The sequence below is a fragment of the Nomascus leucogenys genome, chromosome 2 (genome assembly GCF_006542625.1).
Source record: "Nomascus leucogenys isolate Asia chromosome 2, Asia_NLE_v1, whole genome shotgun sequence".
Lineage (NCBI taxonomy): Eukaryota > Metazoa > Chordata > Mammalia > Primates > Hylobatidae > Nomascus > Nomascus leucogenys.
Window position 1 is genome coordinate 125,298,688 of NC_044382.1, and position 20,461 is coordinate 125,319,148.

The 20,461-nt window shown below is 34.3% G+C and overlaps 1 pseudogene; it reads right to left on the minus strand.

Moving 5' to 3' along the window:
- Positions 1-1,326: 1,326 nt before the first annotated feature.
- Positions 1,327-1,680, minus strand: LOC100589018 (annotated as a pseudogene).
- Positions 1,681-20,461: the final 18,781 nt, after the last annotated feature.

Sequence of the window (20,461 nt, forward strand, 5' to 3'; positions counted from 1 at the left end):
TTATTGACCAGGCATATTTTTTGTGACTGCTCACAGAAGAATAAAAAATGAAGAAGAAAAAGAAAATGAGGTGGGGGATGAGAATTAAAGCTACCTTTTGTTCTTTTACAACCACAGGTTAACTGGTTATAAATGTCCCCCTTCCTTCAAATAAGTGTCATGGAGTTTTCCTTGCTTAAATTAATTCTTTCCAAGCAGTCCACAGAAACAATCAGCCCCATATTCTTACCCGAAGCATTTGGATTCTGAGACAAATGCAGCCCCATGACTATGTATATTAGCCAGATGCAGGCTATATTTACCCACCCTATGCTTACAGCAACTGCACTGTCAAGAGAAATGTAAATATTAATGAAGGATATTTCTCAGGATAGGATCTTCAGTGAGTGCTCTTCATCTGTCAAAACTGACTCAATCAGTACACACTTTCTGGACAGATCGAATGTTTATAGAGCCATAAATTGACATTTATCTGACAATTTTTGTATTCCTATCAAATGGCTTTCTTTACTAGGCCTAGGCATTTCAACACACCGTTGGTGTTACTGCGGAGAAATTAAACATACACTCTCTTTCACATTTTTCAAGTGAAGATAAGAATAAACTGGATGTACAGTTAGTGGCCCTTTCGAGAGTTATTTGGGTATGAAATGTAAACTTTGGCCTAAGTAAAAAGGTAGAGATAAATCCTAATAAAGTATTTTACCCTTGTCTGTTAGGAAAGGAAAAAATCCTATTATAAAAGTACTCATTATTAAATTAATTGTGAAATAACATGATGTATATGCATAAAGAGATACTTGTGTTATAGTCTCCAAAATATTAACAGATGATGAGATTGCTACTTTCTTTTCTGTGACTTTTTTTTTCCGAAAACAAAACAAATCTATAAAAATAAATCTAAACTACTTTGTTTTTCAAAAGCAAAATATAACTGTTGAAAGAATAAAACTTAAATAATATATGCACACTCAAATATACTCACACATACACACAAACCCTGTAAGTTAAATAACTCTTAAGAATGGGAAGAAACTAGCTGTTACTGACATTTACTATATGCCTGCTAAATACCAACAAGACCATATTTTATAAAATTAGCCATATTATGTTTACCTTGTATATGTATTAGGATTTATTGCCTCCCGACATCGAGATTGTTAAGCAACTTCAATATACATTTATAATATATAGGATAATTATGATCCTAAAATAGGTCTTATAATTTTTAAAAATAATTCAAAAATCAATTGCAAAAGTTAAATGCGTGTATGTGTGTGTTCAGCATGTGTGTTTTTACAACAGCACAAATCCATTTTTATTTATTTACTTTTTATTATTTTTAATCCTTAAGGGGTACAGTATCATACAGATTCTGTGTCCAATGGCCTTAGCAAGAAGATTGCTTTGGAATTTGGCACAAACCATGCCATCGTTTCCATGGGCTGGAGTTACCTTTCTCAAGATTACTCTTGGTTTGGTTTTGTTTGGTTTACTACCAGGAGTCACTGTGTTGTTCTTTGCATTGTATACATACACACATCTCTTGCCCAAATAAAGTTAAGTTTCATCATGGGCATAAACGCCTTCAATTCAAAAAACAGATGCACATTTCCTTTGGTTCTGGAGACCCAGCTCATAGCCAACAAAAATGGCCTTGGACCACAGCCTTTCAGACATATTTGCCTTTTACATGTCCTGTTCCCAGCAGGCCTCCTCAGGCTCCAAGATGACGTAAAGAGGCAAAAGTTACATTTGAAGGCTGAAGACTCAAATAGCCAAAGGCAGCAGAGAAGCAAGTGCTCTGAGTCTACCTAAAAGAGGACCTATTCCTCTGTGCCTTCTCCAGAAAAATCCAGAGGACCAGAGAGAAGCACACCAAAAAAACATCTATAGCCATGACAGAGTACAGTCAAGTTAATGGAAACCTTATGCCATGACCTCTTTCACATTTTGGTTTCTGTTTCAGTTTTAAGAATTGAGGTAACAGCAAACAAGTCCATCTTAAGAGTCAGATGGACAGCTAAAAATCAAGGAGGTCCCCAATAACCATCACTTTCCCTTTCCTTTCTATTACTCCAAATGTTTTTCTTTTGTCAACATCTATTCATACAATTCTACCGGGTTATTAACGTTGGCTGCATATCTAATCACAGGGTCATCCACTTAGGTTTGGTACTTTTCAGAATGTAATTAGCCCAGAAAATAGTATAGGTTGGTTTTTATGGCATATACTTGAAAGCAAGTTTTACTAAAGAAATTAGAGACAACCTAAATATTCTGGTGTATCTTCAATATACCTTACTATCACACTCGTCACATTGTATTTTAATTGTGTACCTGTTTATTAATATACCCCCCCACTTCAGCAATAAACTTAAACTCAAAAATTACTAGGTGCTCAAAAATGTTTTGTGTTTTGATTTTTGTTTGCCCTTTCATTTTTAAGAATTAAATGTGTCAGGGGCTGTGAAAGGAGAAAAGGGTGGTGATTGTTTTATTCCCTAAAACGGAGTAAAGGAATGTAGACCTTTCACCCTCTTGGTCTGCTCAGCAGTTTTTTCATTTATAGATTTTTCTTTCTCTACCCTGATGGGACTGCCAATCACATAGCTTCACCTGTAGTACAAAGGTGCTTGGCAATGATGCTAAGCCAACCAGAATACCCTCTCTCTCTAGAATTATTAATTAAGTCATCAGTAGCAAAATGACTCAGCCAAGCCAATCAGAGTTCTTTTTGAGGGATTGATATGGACCTTGAAATTTAAGATTCTTTTTCTAGAGATCCAGACCATTGAAGACCATTAAGGATTATCACTGCTGAGAATGAGGCCTACTAGGAAAAAGGAGAGCTAAGAGGAAGAAAAAAAATTGGATAGATTTCCTAATGACATAATTAAATTCTTAAATCAAGCCATACCCAACATTGGACATTCCATAGATATTCATATGAGCCAATGTGTTACTTAATTTGTTCATTCCAGTTTGTTTGAGTAGAGTCTGTCATGTCTTATAACCTAAAGTCTTAACTAACATATGGGGTGCTATAGAGTTTACAAAGCTCCGAGCATTGAAAGCAAAATATGACTGGATAACACAAAAGAGCTGAGCCAAGACTGCTTTCTCCATTGTTTGTGGAGCTAGTGGCCTCTTGCCTCTGCTTCTTATTAAAAATTTGCTTCAGTTTCTTCCTGTCTCTGCAATTTATATATTTCCATTCTGTATTTATAATTGTGCCTTCTCCTTTTCTGTATAACAATGTCAGATAGTTAGCATGTAACCTAGAGTCAGGGCCAGAATTACTACCATTCCTCAGAGCACTGTGGAGCATGTTGTCTCAGCTTTCTCTCTGCCTCAGCTTCCTTTCACAACATTCCACTAGAGATTCAAGGCAATGCGGTCCTGTTGATATACCCTACATGAGTCAGCACCATAGGACAGACAGTAAGGATATAAAGTGAATCTGGAAAACCAAACAATTTATCTGATAGAATGAAGCAATGTAAATTTAAGAATACAGGATTTGTCCAAAGTTTTGTTTTGTTTGCTAGTTTAAAATATGTGCAAGTCCTGCTGGAAAGGTCTAATTTATATCTGAGAAGCAAGCTGTTTTCTGGTCTAATGTACCTTTTTAGTTTAAAAGGATGCATTTTAGCAGCAAATTCTCTGGTTAGCTCAACAAGCCTTGCACTGCAATGTGACTACACATACTGGAGTGAAGCATCATCATGCCCTTGGGTCACGAGGAAGAGCCTCACATTGATAAGATACCAGGTCTACCTATACCCCTAATAACTGAATTATTTATCCTGTAACAAAGTTTGTTTCGCCAAGACTTAAACAACTCTTAGAGACAATTGGAATAAAAGTAAAGCACTGAAACCTAAATGTAACTATTAAATTTAAAATTATTGCCCAGATAAAGTGGAGTTCAAAATTAATTATATAAAACATGTTGGTTTTATGACTAAATATAGCTTTACATAATGTACTTTTAATGTTTATGCTCATTGGAACTTTATTTCACTCCTTTCCTTTGGAGAGCAGTACATTAAAATGTATGTGACCTGCTCTTTCTGCTTTCAAGGAAATGAATTATTTGCTATGGGCCATGCCACCCACACCTTCCTTTCTTATCCCCTTACACAGATTTTGCCAAAAGTTAAATTAATTCCACCTAAGGTATTTTTTTTTTTTGCCTACATTTTCAGTCCTCCTCCACTTCAAGTAATCTTATTTTCACATTTAGTTAAATCTCCTATTTCTCTAAAATAATCGCTCAAAGGGATTTGATGCCGGGAGTCCGCATTAGCACAGTATTGCCCCATAGCCCTTCAGAATTCAGCTTTGAAATATTTGCACTGTGTGCCCCTGCAATTAAATGACAAACCAGTAGTTCCCCTGAGGGACTAGGCTGGGGTGATTTTACATTATGCAAGTTTTATACTTTCCTGTAATTATGCTGACATCTATTTGTGTTATTAGCAGGCTACTTCAATTTATAGAAATAGAAGATTGGAGACGTAGATCATCTATAATTCCTTCACCTTCCAGATTAGGAAACCAATACCCAATCAAGTATTGTGACTGTCTAAAGGTCACATAGCTAGTGACTACTGTGTAACCTTTTCCTCTTTCAGAGATTTTGAAAATCAAAGAAAATGTGTAATAAATTGCAATAGCTCAATATCCTAAAGTCCCAGAAGCTTAAGTTACACTGTACTCAATGACTAATGTCTGGGTGTGACCTCAGAACTCCCAGGTTTCCAAAACCAACACTGATTGCCTGAACTAGATGATTTTTTCCTATACATTATTCACCAAATCCCATCTGAAGGAACTGTTCCGGAGGCTAAAGTATATCTCTTCTTATACACACATGAGAAATTATAGATCATTCAAAATACAGCAAGAACCGTATTGCCTGTGAATTGGATGTTTGTCCTGAATCCATGTGTGGAAGACAGCAATGTCAGGAATACAAGAGCCTGCTTCTGTGTTCTTCAACACCACGAGCAAAGAGGCGCTTTGCACAAGGAACATTCTGTTACACGACACATGCAAAGACCTTCAGGAAGTTTCTTCTGGAATGAAATTCTGGGTTCTCCCAAATCCCATCCCTCTCATAATATAGCACCAATAATTTGGGTGGCCTAAACGTCCCACTTGCTTGCAGACTTTCATTATTTCTCTTCCATTTTCTTTAGCAAGTGATGGGGATTGGTCCAAAATAAATAAAAATGTAACACAAATTTGGAAAGGCAAAAAAGCCTTCTTCAATATGACCAGTATAGTCACTTTGATGTCTTCTATATTTAAGATTTTATGTGCTTTTTCTGAAATAAAGCTTAGTTATTTCTTGTAATATTTATAAAATAATAAACACAAAAAACAGAAATTCTAATTTTAAGGTATTAAATAACTTTTCAAAAGAGCTTATCTTTTCAATATAAAATATAGAACATGCTAATTTTATAAGCAAAGCAGTTTTACCTAATATTTTCTGTCTCTACCTCTGATCTCTTTTCTTAGACAACCATATAAATTGGCTTTGGCTGATAATGTCATGTGACAGCCAAGTAAATTCCATAATCCAGCGTATTCCTTAACACTTCTTTCTTTTTCCCATTGTTGCCTCTCCCTCTTGTATACTCCAGCCCTTTGAAGTTTTAAGACTCATGGGTAGATTAAGCTCATCCCCAGACTGCATATTTCTCATGTTTTCCTTTATATTCTCCTCTCTCACTCTTTAGATAATCTCTGAGTAGGTGATATGTTTTTTTGAAGCTCCCTTGATTTTGCCAAATCTCTCTTTTTCTTTGAACTGGGACAAGGCTCTTTATATTAGATATAGGACTTCTAAAAATATTGGTTGAACACCCTGTTTAAATATCATGAATTCATCCTCTGTACATTTGTATTGAGTACCTACACAGTGCCAATCCTCAAGGTATTTATAGTCTATCAGGGGAAGATTTTTTTTTTTTTAGTATCAGAAGATACTAAAACTTATAGGAAACATAATTTGTGCCAGTGATTTGTGGGAAACAGATGATCCACAGAATTGTTGAGTTGTAGAGTGTCATATAGTTGATACATTAAGCTAACACAGTTTCTCTGTATCTTCTAAGGCAGAATAAATAGGTTGTGTGTGTATGTTTGTGTGATTCCTTTATTGGGGGAAAATTTTACTCCTAATAATTTGGAACAAAATTTGTATTTCTTTATAACTTCTAATTTCCATATATTTTACATCTTATGTCTTACCCTTTTCCAAATCATTGATTCAACATCCTCTATTTTGACAGAGTGAAAAAGTGTAGTCTAAAAATAAATCTAAAATCAATTTCGGACTTTTCTGTCATGGTTTACATCACTATATTTTGATTTAAGTCAGAGAAATCTATTTTGGTCTCTTAGTATTCAGAAAGATATTAGGCAAGTTATTTAAATTCTCTGGGACTCAGTTTTCTCATCTGTAATATGAGGATGACATGAACATTCTCTCAAATAATAAGAATTAATTGACATAATAAATTTAAACTGTCCATAGTAGGTAACAACAAATAAAAATGGGTTATTACACCCCAAGCAAAGTCCATGTCAGCTATTTAGAGCAGAGGTTGACAACTTTTCTCTGTAGAGAGCCAGGTAATAAGTGATGGCTATACTGTCTCTGTTGTAACTAAAGTACCCATAGACAATATATAAATAAGTGAGTATGACTGTGTTCCAATAAAACTTTATTTACAAAAGCAAATGATGGGCTAGAGTTAGCCTATGGGTTGCAGTTGGAGGACTCCTGACTTAAAATATTGCACCTACATTTTACCTTTTGCTGCTGTCTACTTTTTATAACCCAATTCCACTCAACTTTTCTATGAATTCAGTAACTGATTCATATTTTCTTTTAAAATCTGTTAAAACATATTAGATATAAAATGTATTAATGATAATACCTGTTAGTTACCACTCGGATAAAATAATATAAAATATTACAAATGTGAGTGGAATCTTCCTAAGTATCTTTTCTCAAATCCATTCCAATTCTTACTCCCAGAGATAAATGCCATGCTCATTTTGTGTATATCATTTCCTTGAATAGCCTTTTAGTTTTACCAAATATGTATATATTCTTTAAAAATATTCAGTCTATTTGACTATTTGCTATGATCTGAATGTTTATGTCCACTCATATTCATATGTTGAAATCTTAATCCTGATGTAATAGTATTAGGAGGTGGAGTTTTTGAGAGATAGATTGTGAGGTTGGAACTCTCTTAAATGGGGTTGGTACCCTTATGAAAAGACACAAAGGAGCTCGCTTTCTTTTTTTTTTTTTGAGACAGTCTCGCTGTCGCCCAGGCTGGAGTGCAGTGGCGCGATCTCGGCTCACTGCAGGCTCCGCCCCCCGGGGTTCACGCCATTCTCCTGCCTCAGCCTCCCTAGTAGCTGGGACTACAGGCGCCCGCCACCTCGCCCGGCTAATTTTTTGTATTTTTAGTAGAGACGGGGTTTCACTGTGTTAGCCAGGATGGTCTCGATCTCCTGACCTTGTGATCCGCCCGCCTCGGCCTCCCAAAGTGCTGGGATTGCAGGCGTGAGCCACCGCGCTGTCTTTCTGTTTTCAGTCATAGGAAGATACGATGAGAAGTTGGCAGTCTGCATCTCAGAAGAGAGCCCTAACAGAACTTGACCATGCTGGCACTTTGCTCTTGGACTTCTAGTCCGGAGAACTATGAGAAATAGATTTCTGTTGTTTAAGCCACTCAGTCTGTGATGTTTTATTATGGCAGCCAGAACTGACTAAGACAGTATTATATTTATATTATATTATATTATATTATATTATATTTATGTATCCCATCTTTGTCTTTTCATTTAAAAAGAAGTGTTTAAGATATATCTATATGGATATATGTAGAATGGGTGCATTAATTTAATTTATAATTCTATATAATATTCAAATATATGCATATACCACAATATATTAATTGATTCTTCTCCTCACAGAGATTTATGTTATTTGTACCTTTCGTTTTGCTTTTCTAAACACTTTTGCTGTGCATATTCTTGTATACATGTTTTGCGTGTATGAAGATTTATCTAGAGTTAAATACATAAAAATAAGTTGCTAAATCATTTTCTACTTTTCCAAGTTTTGCCAAAGAACCTTCAAATTGGCTTTAGGAATTTACATTCTTTTATGAAGATGGGAGAATTTTAACTAATTTATATGCATTCTCTACTGTCAGGCTTTTAGTGTTTTTCACAAGTTGTGAGGCACAAGTGGTATTTTATTATGATTTTAATGTGCATTTCTTTAAAAATGGAAGATAATTTTTTAGATATCTATTTGTTCTTAGGTAAGGTTGCCAATACATATTGTCAGATTTTCTTCTGAATTATTTATATTTTTCTTATAGATTTTAAAAAGTAATTTACGTATTATGGTACCTAATTGACACCAAATTTGAAAATAATCTTCCAGGGAGTTACTGGACTGTTTACTTTGTTTCAATGTCTTTTCATGCATGGAATTAAAATTTAATGTAGTATCAAATTTACGAATCTTTCTGTGCAAAGCTGAGTCAATTTTAGAAATACTTTTCTATATTAATGTCATAAAAACATTTTTTCTCCAGGTTTTCAAATTGTTTTCTCACATATTTAGGCCTATTATTTATTTGGAATTCATTTTGACTTTTCATTGTGTAAGATAAGTATCCAACTCAATTTTTTTCTATACAAATAATTTCTCCAGTAACATTTATTGAACAGTGAGTATCTTCCCTCAATGGTTTTCAATGTAAATTTTCTGATATAATATAACTATTTATGTGGTTTTTCCATTTTGTTTTCTTGGTCAGTTTTTCTATCATCATTCCAATACCATGCTACTTAATTACTTTAATTTCATAACAGACTGATGTTGTAGGGCAAAGAGCTTGTGTGTTGCCTATTTGTGGCTCTTGGCCCTTCCATATACATTTTGTTGACAGGCTTCTTGAAAAAGTTCTTGTTTGATTACTTTTCCATACACCCTCTTTTGTAAGTTTCTTGAAAAAAAAATCTTCTTACTTTATATCTGTTGTTATAGAAAATAATGTTTTGCTTAAAACAAATAATCCCATCAAAAAGTGAGTAGAAGCCATGAACAGACATTTCTCAAAAGAAGCTGTACAAATGGCCAACAAACCTATGAAAAAATGTTCAGCATCACTAATCATCAGGGAAGGGCAAATTAAAACCACAATGAGATATCACCTTACTCCTGCAAGAATGGTCGTAATTAAAAAGTCAAAAAACAATAGATGTAGGTGTAGATGTGGTTAAAAGGGACCAGTTTTATGCTGCTGGTGGGAATGTAAATTAATACAAGCTCTATTGAAAACAGTATAGACATTCCTTAAAGAACTAAAAGCAAATCTACCACTGGATCTGGCAATCCCACTACTGGGTACCTACCCAAAGGAAAAGAAGTCATTATATGAAGACACATGCACACACATGTTTGTGGCAGCACAATTCACAATTGCAAAGACACGGAACCACGCTATGTGCCCACTGACCAATGAGTGGACAAAGAAAATGTGGTATATATACACCATAGAATACTACTGAGCCATAAAAAGGAACGAAATAATGTCTTTTGCAGCAACTTGGATAGAGCTGGAGGCCATTATTCTAAGTGAAGTAACTCAGCAATGGAAAACCACATACCATATGTTCTTACTTCTAAGTGGGAGCTAAGCTATGAGGATGCAAAGACATTCAGAGTTATATAATGGACTTTGGGGATGTGAGGGGGAAGAATGGGGAGGTGGGGGATAAAACACTGCATATTGGGTACAATGTACACTACTCAGGTGATGGGTGCACTAAAGTCTCAGAATTGACCACTATAGAATTCATTCATGTAATGAAAAACCACTTATACCCCAAAAGCTATTGAAATAAGAAAGAAAGAAAAAAAAGGAAGAAAGAAAGAGAGAGAGAGGGAGAGATGGAGAGAAAGACAGAGATAGAGAAAGTAAAGAAAGAAAGAAAATAAATAAATAAATATATTTTATTAATAAGATATTACCACTCTGTGGCTGCTATACAGGAATGCAACTATTGCTACATATTCTTTTTTATACTAAGCAATCTTGCCACTCATATCATTTATAATGATTTCTCTGTAGAGTATTTCATGTTTTCTAATTCAGATAATTTTATCAAATAAACATAATGGCAGTTTAGTGTCTTTCTTTCCAATCTTTGTATTTCTGACTATGGGTTTGGCATAGTAGTCCTGGACTACATGACTTTGTTTATTTATTTTTTTAAGTGAGGCAGACGTAAACATCTGACTTCTTTTAATCATTGTCCTTATAGCAACTCAATACTATTCTTAATAGACAGATTGATTCCATGAAGAGTGGTAGAATATAAACTTACAGTTGTGGTAGCTTATTATCAAAACTGGACCCAGCATGTCTGTGAAGGAAGCCAACACGGAGGAGTACAGAGTCAAGGAGAAAGTGAGGAATGGATTTGTGACAACCCCATGGTCATAGCCTTTGCCTGCATTTCTCAGTTATGCCCTGTACTTTTCAGTTATGAAAGCCAATAAATTATATTTTTGACTAAGTGCGTTGAAGTTTTATTGTTGTCACTTTTGCCAGAAAGGATCCTGACTAAATTATTCCCAGGCAAGACTAGTCTTTCCTCAGCAGTGCTCTGATCTTTACATACCATCTCTCCAATTTTCCTGAGACCTCTGATACTTTGTACTCTTGCTTATCCACTGAGCCTGTCTCTCCTACCCAGGCTCCTCAATTGGCCTGATCTAGTCACCAAAGTCAACTGTCCTGCTCTGTTCTAGAAGGCCAGCTCCTAGGATCTACTGCCGCAGGGCACATGAACATTCAGCATTCCAATATTGTAACTATCAATGTTGTTTACACATCTATCTTCCAAAACACCAAAAAGTCTTATTTGTAATTGCCTGAAATAAAATATTCATTTTTATTTGTATGTTCTCCATGAATTTAATAGTTTGTTACCCTTTTCATTTCTCTTACTAAACCAAGAACTTCTTGAGGTTGGGTATATTATCTTTACAATCTGAGGACTTATGCAGTGCTAGAAGATAGACAATATTGGTTGAGTTGAAATTATTGTTAGTCATTCAATACTCTTTAATAAAGATATCTTATTTGCATATACAATTCCTTCCCTCTTGATAACATTAAGAAAATTCTACTTTATAGGCAGATGAAAAACATTTCAAAAGTCAGTTTTTTATTGCCAAGAATTGGGCCCTTTCCAGTCAAAATTTTTTGTTAACCTAGTTGAGATTAGACCAACAATTTAATTTGGTTTCCAAACAGAACATTTTGTTACAGTCAAAGTTGGATACATCATTCTGTGCCTTTATGTTCTTTTTTGCAGTGAGTGGAACACTTGAGATTTAAATTCTGGCTGAAAATTGGAATCATTTATTTGTGAACATGTTCCGAACACAGAAGCAAGAATGGAACATGACTAAAAGGAAACTAGGTTTCCTCTCAGGTTTTACTTGGAAGAGATTTTTTTTTTTTTTTTTTTCTCCTGCAGCTTTCAGAGAAATGGAAAATTACCTACCTTCTAGTTTCTCTTCTTCACTTTTATGTACAGGAAAGCCTGGTAATCAAGGAAGGGCAGAAAACAAAGCTGAAGCACACACCCATAATTGCACTTGCCTTTTAAAAAGGTGAGCCTTTCTACATCCCAAACAGGTTGGACTAACAAGTCACAGATTGAGCCAAAATACACTCGCAGTGCATTTACCTTTTCACTCTTTATGCAGTCGTTTGGTAACTAATTACAAATACATGTGTACTGCTTCTGATAGTATTTCTGCTATTACAAAAAACTTCCTTCTACTGACTTCACATCAATGTACTATCCTGTGCAACATTTAAATGAGCAAACAATGACAGCAGCGATACATGAGCTTGGATGCCTCTGGACTCTCATCTTTTTGGGTATAACACTAAGCAAGTTACATCTTTGAATGTCGAATTGTAAATGGTTGTTTTACAAAGTTTGCTGGTTTGAGAGTGTGACAACAATGTCCTTTCTGTACGTTTTTGAGGGGTCATTGATTTGAATATTTCTTGAAGACATATATGTTTTAAAGACAATATTTGACAGAGATTAGTTAGGCATGAGGAGAAATTTACATTGACTGTAAATATAATTTATATTTGAGTAAAATATAAAAAGCTTGAATAAACATGTAATTGAACAACTGCAACGTGCCTTAGTTTGCCACTGGTTTAAAAAACCACAACCCTTGGTTTAAAAAAATCAAGTGAATAAAAGCAAAATTAATTATTTAAATGAGGAAAGCATTGATTAAGAATCCTGAAAACATTTTTATCATTTGGTTTTTCTTAGAAGGACACGCTGTTGAATATCTCTTCTTCCTTGATAGTTGAGTAAATATATGTTTAAGTGGTGACAAAATATTAATAAAATGAGATTTATCTGAGTTTTGAATTTTTTCCATCATAATTGTCAGAGAGATTAGGTGTAGATGGAGAGAAATTTTGCTATTATTGTTTCTAAAAATATCCTAATTTTTGACAAAGGTTCATCAGAACAGGTAAGCATTTTATTATTCACTGTTACTGGAAGACACTAGACTCATTGCAGCTTTGTCACCATGTGCATCCTCAAGGTCTTTTCTCCCTCACAGTATTCATCCAATTTTGTGGTAATTAATCACATAATGTTTGTCTTTTCTGTTAAGCTATAAGTTTGGAAAGAACAAGAGCTACTTTATTTTTATGGCTCTATTATATTATGTGGTGTATAGTAGATAATAAATGTTTTATTGAATGAATAAATAAATTAATTAATCAAAGTCTGGACCAATGAAGTAGATTCACCAATAATATTTTGGTAACATGTAGAAATATTTAGGATTGAGCATGCTTAGATATAGGTAGACAGCATAATTTATTTTTTTTTATTATTCAGTAAACATTTAAAGACTGTCTACTATAATAGGGGAATCCTTGTAAAGTATTTCCAGGTATACTCTTCTCTAGAGAAGGGGGCCAATAGAGAGATGTTTTGACTTTCTTTATTTCTGATTAGACCGGAGCTTGAACTGTATCTCAGAGTCTTTGCCTTTCTCAGAAACCTTGTACTAACCGTGTCAAACTCTAGATGAGAATGTTAGGAGAAGTGAGATGGGAGGAAGGGCTTTAATCTTTTACCCTATTCTCAACTTTTACCTCAGAACATTCTAGAATCCGACTCATCAGAGCACTTTCATTAGGGTGTGATTATATTTTCATAGGCTGGCTTTTATATATTTTTAATTTTAAGTATATTTTTGTTTGTTTGTTGTTGCTATTAGAAAAAAAAAACCCTCCTTTCAGGGCAAGCAACTTTTTGCACATTATGAAAAAATACAATTAACCTTGATATAAGTTTCCTCTTCATTTAACAATGCTGTCTTTTTCCATTTTTTATTCTTACCAATAGAAAAGAAATTTTCCTTCAGAATGCATTCCCATTCTTTTTCAAGGTTTAAAAAGAGTGGCAGAAAATTAAAAAAAACCAAGAAGCAATATTAAATTCCAGCCCAAGGAACATTTTTACAATGGTTGCATACAATTCTAGACGTAGATGTTTATGTAGGAAAATCTGATGTATTTTCACTCCACAGAATCACAGGAAGTTGTACTATAATTCTATTCATTCATTTTCCCCAAAACGAATTATTAGGATTAAACCCAAAAGGAAGGTTACACAGGCAAGTGGAAAAGAGAGACTCTACTCATTTTTCCATCACCATTAATTAACAGCATATAATAATGAATATAAAAGGGCCATCTGTGCACCTCAGAGAAAGAATCTACTCAAGTCCATGAGGCCTTAAAGCAAAACGAAAAGCACTTAATAAACAAACACTGCATACTCAAAGCATTGTGCTTAGGATGAAGGTCATTGCTGCTTTGTACATCTTTGTTATTCTGCAAAGATGTGTGCTTGGATGGATGATAATGCTTCTTGCTAAATAAATGTAAGGTAGAATAGTGAATATTCCATTTTGTCCAGAGCAGATCCCCTGCAAAGAAAATGAAGGCTGTTAAAAATGCCTCCTGCAACTTTTGGAGGTGGGAACAACTACTAATGCATGAATTAGTTGCCTTATCTTCCATTCCTTTTGTACTAAATAGTATGAACAATTAACTCTCTTCGAACCATACCTGAAATATCTCTGGACAATGAATGGCACTTATAGGAGACAACATTATTTCTGAAGATGTGTGTATTTTTAAAATTTCTACTAAAACTTTTCCAGTGCAGAAGTTTCTGGCAAAATAGCCAATGCATGTTTCACTAAACAGAAACAAATATCTTTTTCAGAGAATTTTTTTCTTCATGCATCGGTTTGGCTTTTTAAAACTACTGGTATTAAGTATACTTAATCTTTGAGACTTTATTAGAAAATGCAGAAGCTTTATACTACATATCTGTCTCTAAGGCAAGACTTTCAAATATGAGTTTGAATTTAAAATTGAGCAAAATACTAAATGTAAAACATAAACGTTTAAAAATTATAAAAAATTTCTTCAGGTATGACTTTTTAGTATAGTAATATTCAAAACATTTTCTTGAAGTACTTTATAATGTAGCTGTGTTAGGCACAAATATATTTAAATATTAAAAAGGTTTAAATCTTAGGAGCATCATGCAATCACTTTATTATCAACAATTACTTAGAGGCTATGTACAAGATAGTGCATAAGACGAACTTAATTGAGTTAATGAGGACCTCTCTTCACAAAGTGCTTTTAGTCCTGCATGATAGAGACATTTTTAAATATACATATATATTTTTACATATATATACACACACAAGGTTCATATCAATTAAAAAAACTATGGCTATTAAGAGAAAGGAGAGGTTATTTAAATTTTGGGAACCAGGGAACTGGATAAAGAGTAGAGATTTAGGAGTAATAAGTCTGGATTCATTGTCTCACACCTGTAATTCCAGCTACTCAGAAGTTTGAGACGAGAGGATTGCTTGAGCCCAGGAGTTGAGGCTGCAGTGAGCTATGGTAATACCACTGCACTCCAGCCTGGGCAACAGAGTGAGACTCTGTCTCTAAGAAAAACAACAGAAAAAAGGAAACAATAATAGTGCTTAAAAAAACTATTTTAAAAATATTTTTTACTAGAATTTTTCTTCTATGCATATGTCATTAATAAAATTGCTTATTTGTTTTCTTTCTGCAATCATTCTTTATGAAATCACCACTGAATAACCAAAGGAGTTTGTTTTCTTACAATTTCAAGCTTGATGTAGCTAGCATTCGCTAAGATGCAAATATTGGTTATCTATGTTTTGATGGAAAAAAATCCTTTTATTTAGATAGCTTAGGATGTTTTGTTTTTCTCCACCAAATTTCCTGACTGATTGAACAAACCCATTATGACCATAACTGTTATTGATAGATGAGAGCTCTCATGTTGCCTGAAACAGCAGCAAATTTATACTATCTGTTCTGGAGCCCTCTATAAACTCTCATGAGTATAAAGTACTTGTTTCCTTTTCCCTTTCCCTTCTTTATTAATTGTTTTCCCTTTCTCCATTTTTTAAAAAAATGCCATTATAAAAATTTTCTGTAGTTTATATATCGGAAGCTACAACATCAAATTTTATTAAGGATGTCAAATTCTCTTCATTTTGAATTCATTTTGAATTCAGAGATAATGCCAAATGCAATCTCTAGCTCATTGCAAAGTACTTCCAAGTGTGACTATCTAATCCATTTTGGGGGGAGAGTATAATCAGATACAGTGATTGTAGTAAGTGAATAATTTATTTGTCCACAGATAATTCACCAGAGCAAATATGCACCACCTGTGTATCTCTACTAAAGGAGTTTTATTATAACAACTAATTATTCTGGATGTTCTGTATATTTGGCTCATTATGAGACAAACATTCGAGGCCAGGGAAAATATAGCATAACATACATGCCTTAAGCAAACTACTAAGGAAGATGTGGCCACATCCTGATTTAAGATTCTGAGTATTTGAACTCAATCATGGCAATAGAATAAGATTTGGAAATGATGATTTTCATAATCAGTACGTTCTATATTATAGAGATCATCACAAAATGACCTGAAATATGTCAGGTAATTGGTATATTATGCTATTATATTTATAGTTTCTTTGTTAAAAAATGGCTTTCATAAGTTTCATTTTCACCAGGTCACTTGATATTAAGAAATCTATGGTAGTTTTCAGTTGTGTTCTTCTTTAATCTTAAACATTCCAATATATACAGAAACGCAACTGCAACTCTGTTGATCTGCTGTTTTTGTTTCTTTTCATGCCCTGGGGGGAGTTTTGCTTAAAGAAAATTCACCTCTTAAGTTGCTCATGACTTTAGGATATCTTTCCACTCAAATTTTTCTTCCAGGATACCAGTTTATATTCTTTCCTGTGACTTGTTTCAACTTTTGTAGGATGTTTGATTAAAATTTACTTGTCCCAAACCTTTTCAGGTTACCAGTCTCACGTTTCTTCCTCTTTGTTCCAGAATTCCTTCAGCAGATAGGGATGGAAATCTGTGTTTCTGATTTCCTTTATGTTTGTCATTCAGATTTAAATCCCAAGTAATCTCTTCTACATGTATTGTATTATCCTGAGACACATGTTACACAGAAAGGTGGAGATGGTGAATTATCATAAATGATGCCTGATGGACCAATTTAATGAAGAGTTCATCATTACCCCCTTGTTTTTAAGAATTCCCATACATATGGCATTTTGCTGGACCACTTTTATTCACAGACCCATAGAAACTGTTTTGAATGTGATGATTGTTCGGGATTGACTTCTCTTCTTAATAATTCATTTTGTAATCACAGTCTGTTACATATGTTCTTCCCCTTCCCCTGGGTGGTAAGGGTCAGAGGGATCAGATTCTCACAGAGTGAGAGTGCTCTCTTTCTAAGATTCCCATCACTGACTGGAATAATAAGTGAAGCTCACATGCAGGATGTGTAATGTCTAATTAATATGAACATGTAATTTTAGTTTAGTTACCTCTGGATATGCATTCCTGGGTCTAAGACTGGTTATAAGGTAGAGAGAACAATTGTATTTTTATCCAGATGGTTACTGTTAGTGCCTGATTATTACCTAGAACGCCTTGTCCATGTTTCAGCTGAGAATAGTTGCTCCCAGAAGACCAAGAGTTCCTTTCAGGCCCTGAAATTCAATTGACTTCCCTGCTAAAGCTCCAGGAGGAGGTGCCCAAGAGTATCTGAGGGCAGGGTTTAGACGCTTGTGAGTTACAGCCTGTCAGTTTCAGGCTTCACATTTGTTGTTCTTAGCTCCCAAGTGGCAAGTATTTCCTCTGTCCTGCTGACCGCACTGTCTTGTGGACATAAGACAAATGGTTCCACGCTCTGTGTTAGCCTAGCAAGAGCATTTTTAAAACTCAGTTCCTTTCTGACCATTTTGAGTTCATGGAACTATATTGACAAAATCTGTAGATTCACCATCTACATGTCTTCAATGATTAATTTTTAAAAACCCTGGTGGTTATTGATTTTTATCCAGCAGCCCCTTCCACACCTGACATATACCATCCCTTACCATGTTAATAATTAGACATACCTCCATTGAAAGCATGTTTGATTAGCTACACAACAATTTTTGTCGTAAGCCAAAATTAAAAATGATAAGGTTGTATTAAACTATACTTTTAATGTCCAAGCAGGAAATAAAGATCTGACGTCATGCCTCCTAAGCTAAACATTGTCCTTAGTTCTAAATATAATAATATTCAAGGTTACTCTAAAGATTAAGGCTCTTGAGTTAGGATCGTCCACTCAGGAAAATTATACTTTGACAACACCAGGTTATCTTAAACCCTTCGTCATTAAATATAAGGAAATTAATCAAAATCAAATGGACTAAGCTCTTCTGTCCATGGAGAGTTTTGATCTTTATCCTGAATGCCTCTCAGGATGCCATATTGAGGTTTACGAGAATTTTGCTCCAGTCGACTCCTACAGAGATACCGCTTGATGGTGATATGCTGCAATACATGAATTACTGGGTTGTCAAAGTGCCAAGTCCTTGCCTGGGATTCTCCACTATATTCCAGTGGGTCCCTAATAAATGTCTTTATTTCTACCTTTCAAAATAAGTAAAAAAGGAACATATAGTACTCTTCTCTACCCAGAAAAGTCAAACTACACATTTTTTTTTTCTCAACAAAAAGCCTATTTAGTATACAGATCAAACAATTGTTATTGGTTTCTGTATTTTCTTCCAATTCTTACCCATGCAGGTTGTTAGGATAGGAACTTGAATTAGTTTACTAAGCCTGCCATAACAAAGTATGACAAAGTGGGTGACCTAACAGAAATGTATTTCTCACAGCTGTGGAGGCTGGAAGTCCAAGATAGGCATGTCAGTAGGGTTGATTTCTTCTGAGGCCTCCCTCCTTGGCTTGTAAATGGTCATCTTCACCTCCCTCTCTTTACATTGTCTTCACTCTGCATTTGTCTACGTCTAATCTTCACAAGTCAAATTCGGTTAGGGCCCACTGTGGTGACCTCATTTTAATTTCATTACCTTTTTAAAGACCTTTTGTCCAAACACAGTCACTTTCTAAGGTACTGGGTGTTAGGACTTCAACATATGAATTTTGGGGGAATAGAACTTAGTCCGTAAGAGAGCTCTAGAAAGGCAGGAACATGTCTTTAAAGTAGTTACATATATTGCTCCACAAAATATAGAGACAGCTACAATTATTTATTCATTTATTAAAAACAAACTGAGGAAGAAAGAACAGAAATATAGCACTGCGTTTTAGGTGGCTATATTTAATATTCAAATTCTAGAGAGCATAAAATGAAGCATTCACATAATATTCTTTCAATTTCTGTGGTCATTTGATTAAATCACTGCTCTCAGGTTTCAAAGGAAACTTTCGGGTCTATTTATCATATCTGAGGAATCACGAAGTACAGGAATTATGTAACTCATATGATGTCAAACTGATGAAAACCTACTCCAGTGTGTAAGTCTTCATAGTGAAATGAGCATGAATTTTTCTATTGGAGTGCTGAATATTTATACTTGTTTGATTAATTCAAGTTTATTTAGTCAGGGGAGATATAGAAAAAATTGGCGATTTTCTTGAAAGACCTTATTTTATGGAATTAGTATTTTAGATAACTTTTAGGGTTCTAATTTGAGCTTTAACTTCCTTCTTTATTTGCATGACTATACTAGTGACACTGCTAAGCAGTGCCACAATGTGCAATTGTCTAGTTGATACAGGAAAATAACTCTTTGTGGATTTTTTTTGTCTGGATTGCTATATTTTAAGCTTGTAATTAAGTATGAAGTCCGTTTATTTTTCTGCTTTGTATCTGATTTTTGTTTTCTCTAAAAAGTCACAATATATCAAATGATACTTAACAAATGTTGAGTCAATTGCAAAAATAATTAACTGCCTATGGCCCACTTACACAAATTAAAATGACAAGGAATCAGTAAAGACAAGATGTGTTGTAAGGCGTATGATTCCCCTAAAAGCTAAATGACCAATGAGTAAGAAAACTCACACATAACCCAAAGTAGGTTAGATAATTAACAAGATTGGGAAAAATTCTAAGAAGCGTTGCATCTTCCCAATGTAAAATAATTTTCATTAATTAATTAAGACCCACAAACAATCTAGGATGTTTAGCTTTATTTATTGCTCTACTGGAAGAGCAAAATTAAAAAAACTCCTATATTTGAATGTATTCTCTCAGGCATTTTATTTGTCTGACCAGTGCAAATCTCCGTATCTACTTTTTAAAGATTTGTCCCACCACTTTTTACAGAATTTATGGATCTTTAAAAGTCATGAGAGAGAGGAAAAATTTCAACTAATTGTTACATAATTGCTTCCTTCAATATTAAAAGTTTTTTGGCATTCAACATAGCAAGATACTGTCTTACAGAAATAAAGAAAGCTTTAAAAAATTAAGAAAAATAAAAACATAAGACATTACTCATTTGTATATTTAAAAGAAGAGATTTTAGAATTTGCTCTAAATTTTTTTCTGACTGTTCTTCATGGCCAGTTGGTCCACTAATATTGTGAACTGCTAAGATGTCATTTTAGGCTTTTGTTAAGAAGACCTTCTCACCTTCTGATGCTCTTACCTTTAAAGTTCCTGCTATTTTTTGAGTGTTTGTTTCCTGCCCACCCCCCACCACCTCACCAACCACTTCCAAATGTATATATTAAAATCCTAATCCCCAATGTGACAATATTTAGAGATGGGGCATTTGGGAGATGAATAGGTCATGAGGGCTCTCTTAGTTTATTTTCCGTGGCTTTTAGCAAAATACTTGAAACTGGGTGATTTACAGAGAAAA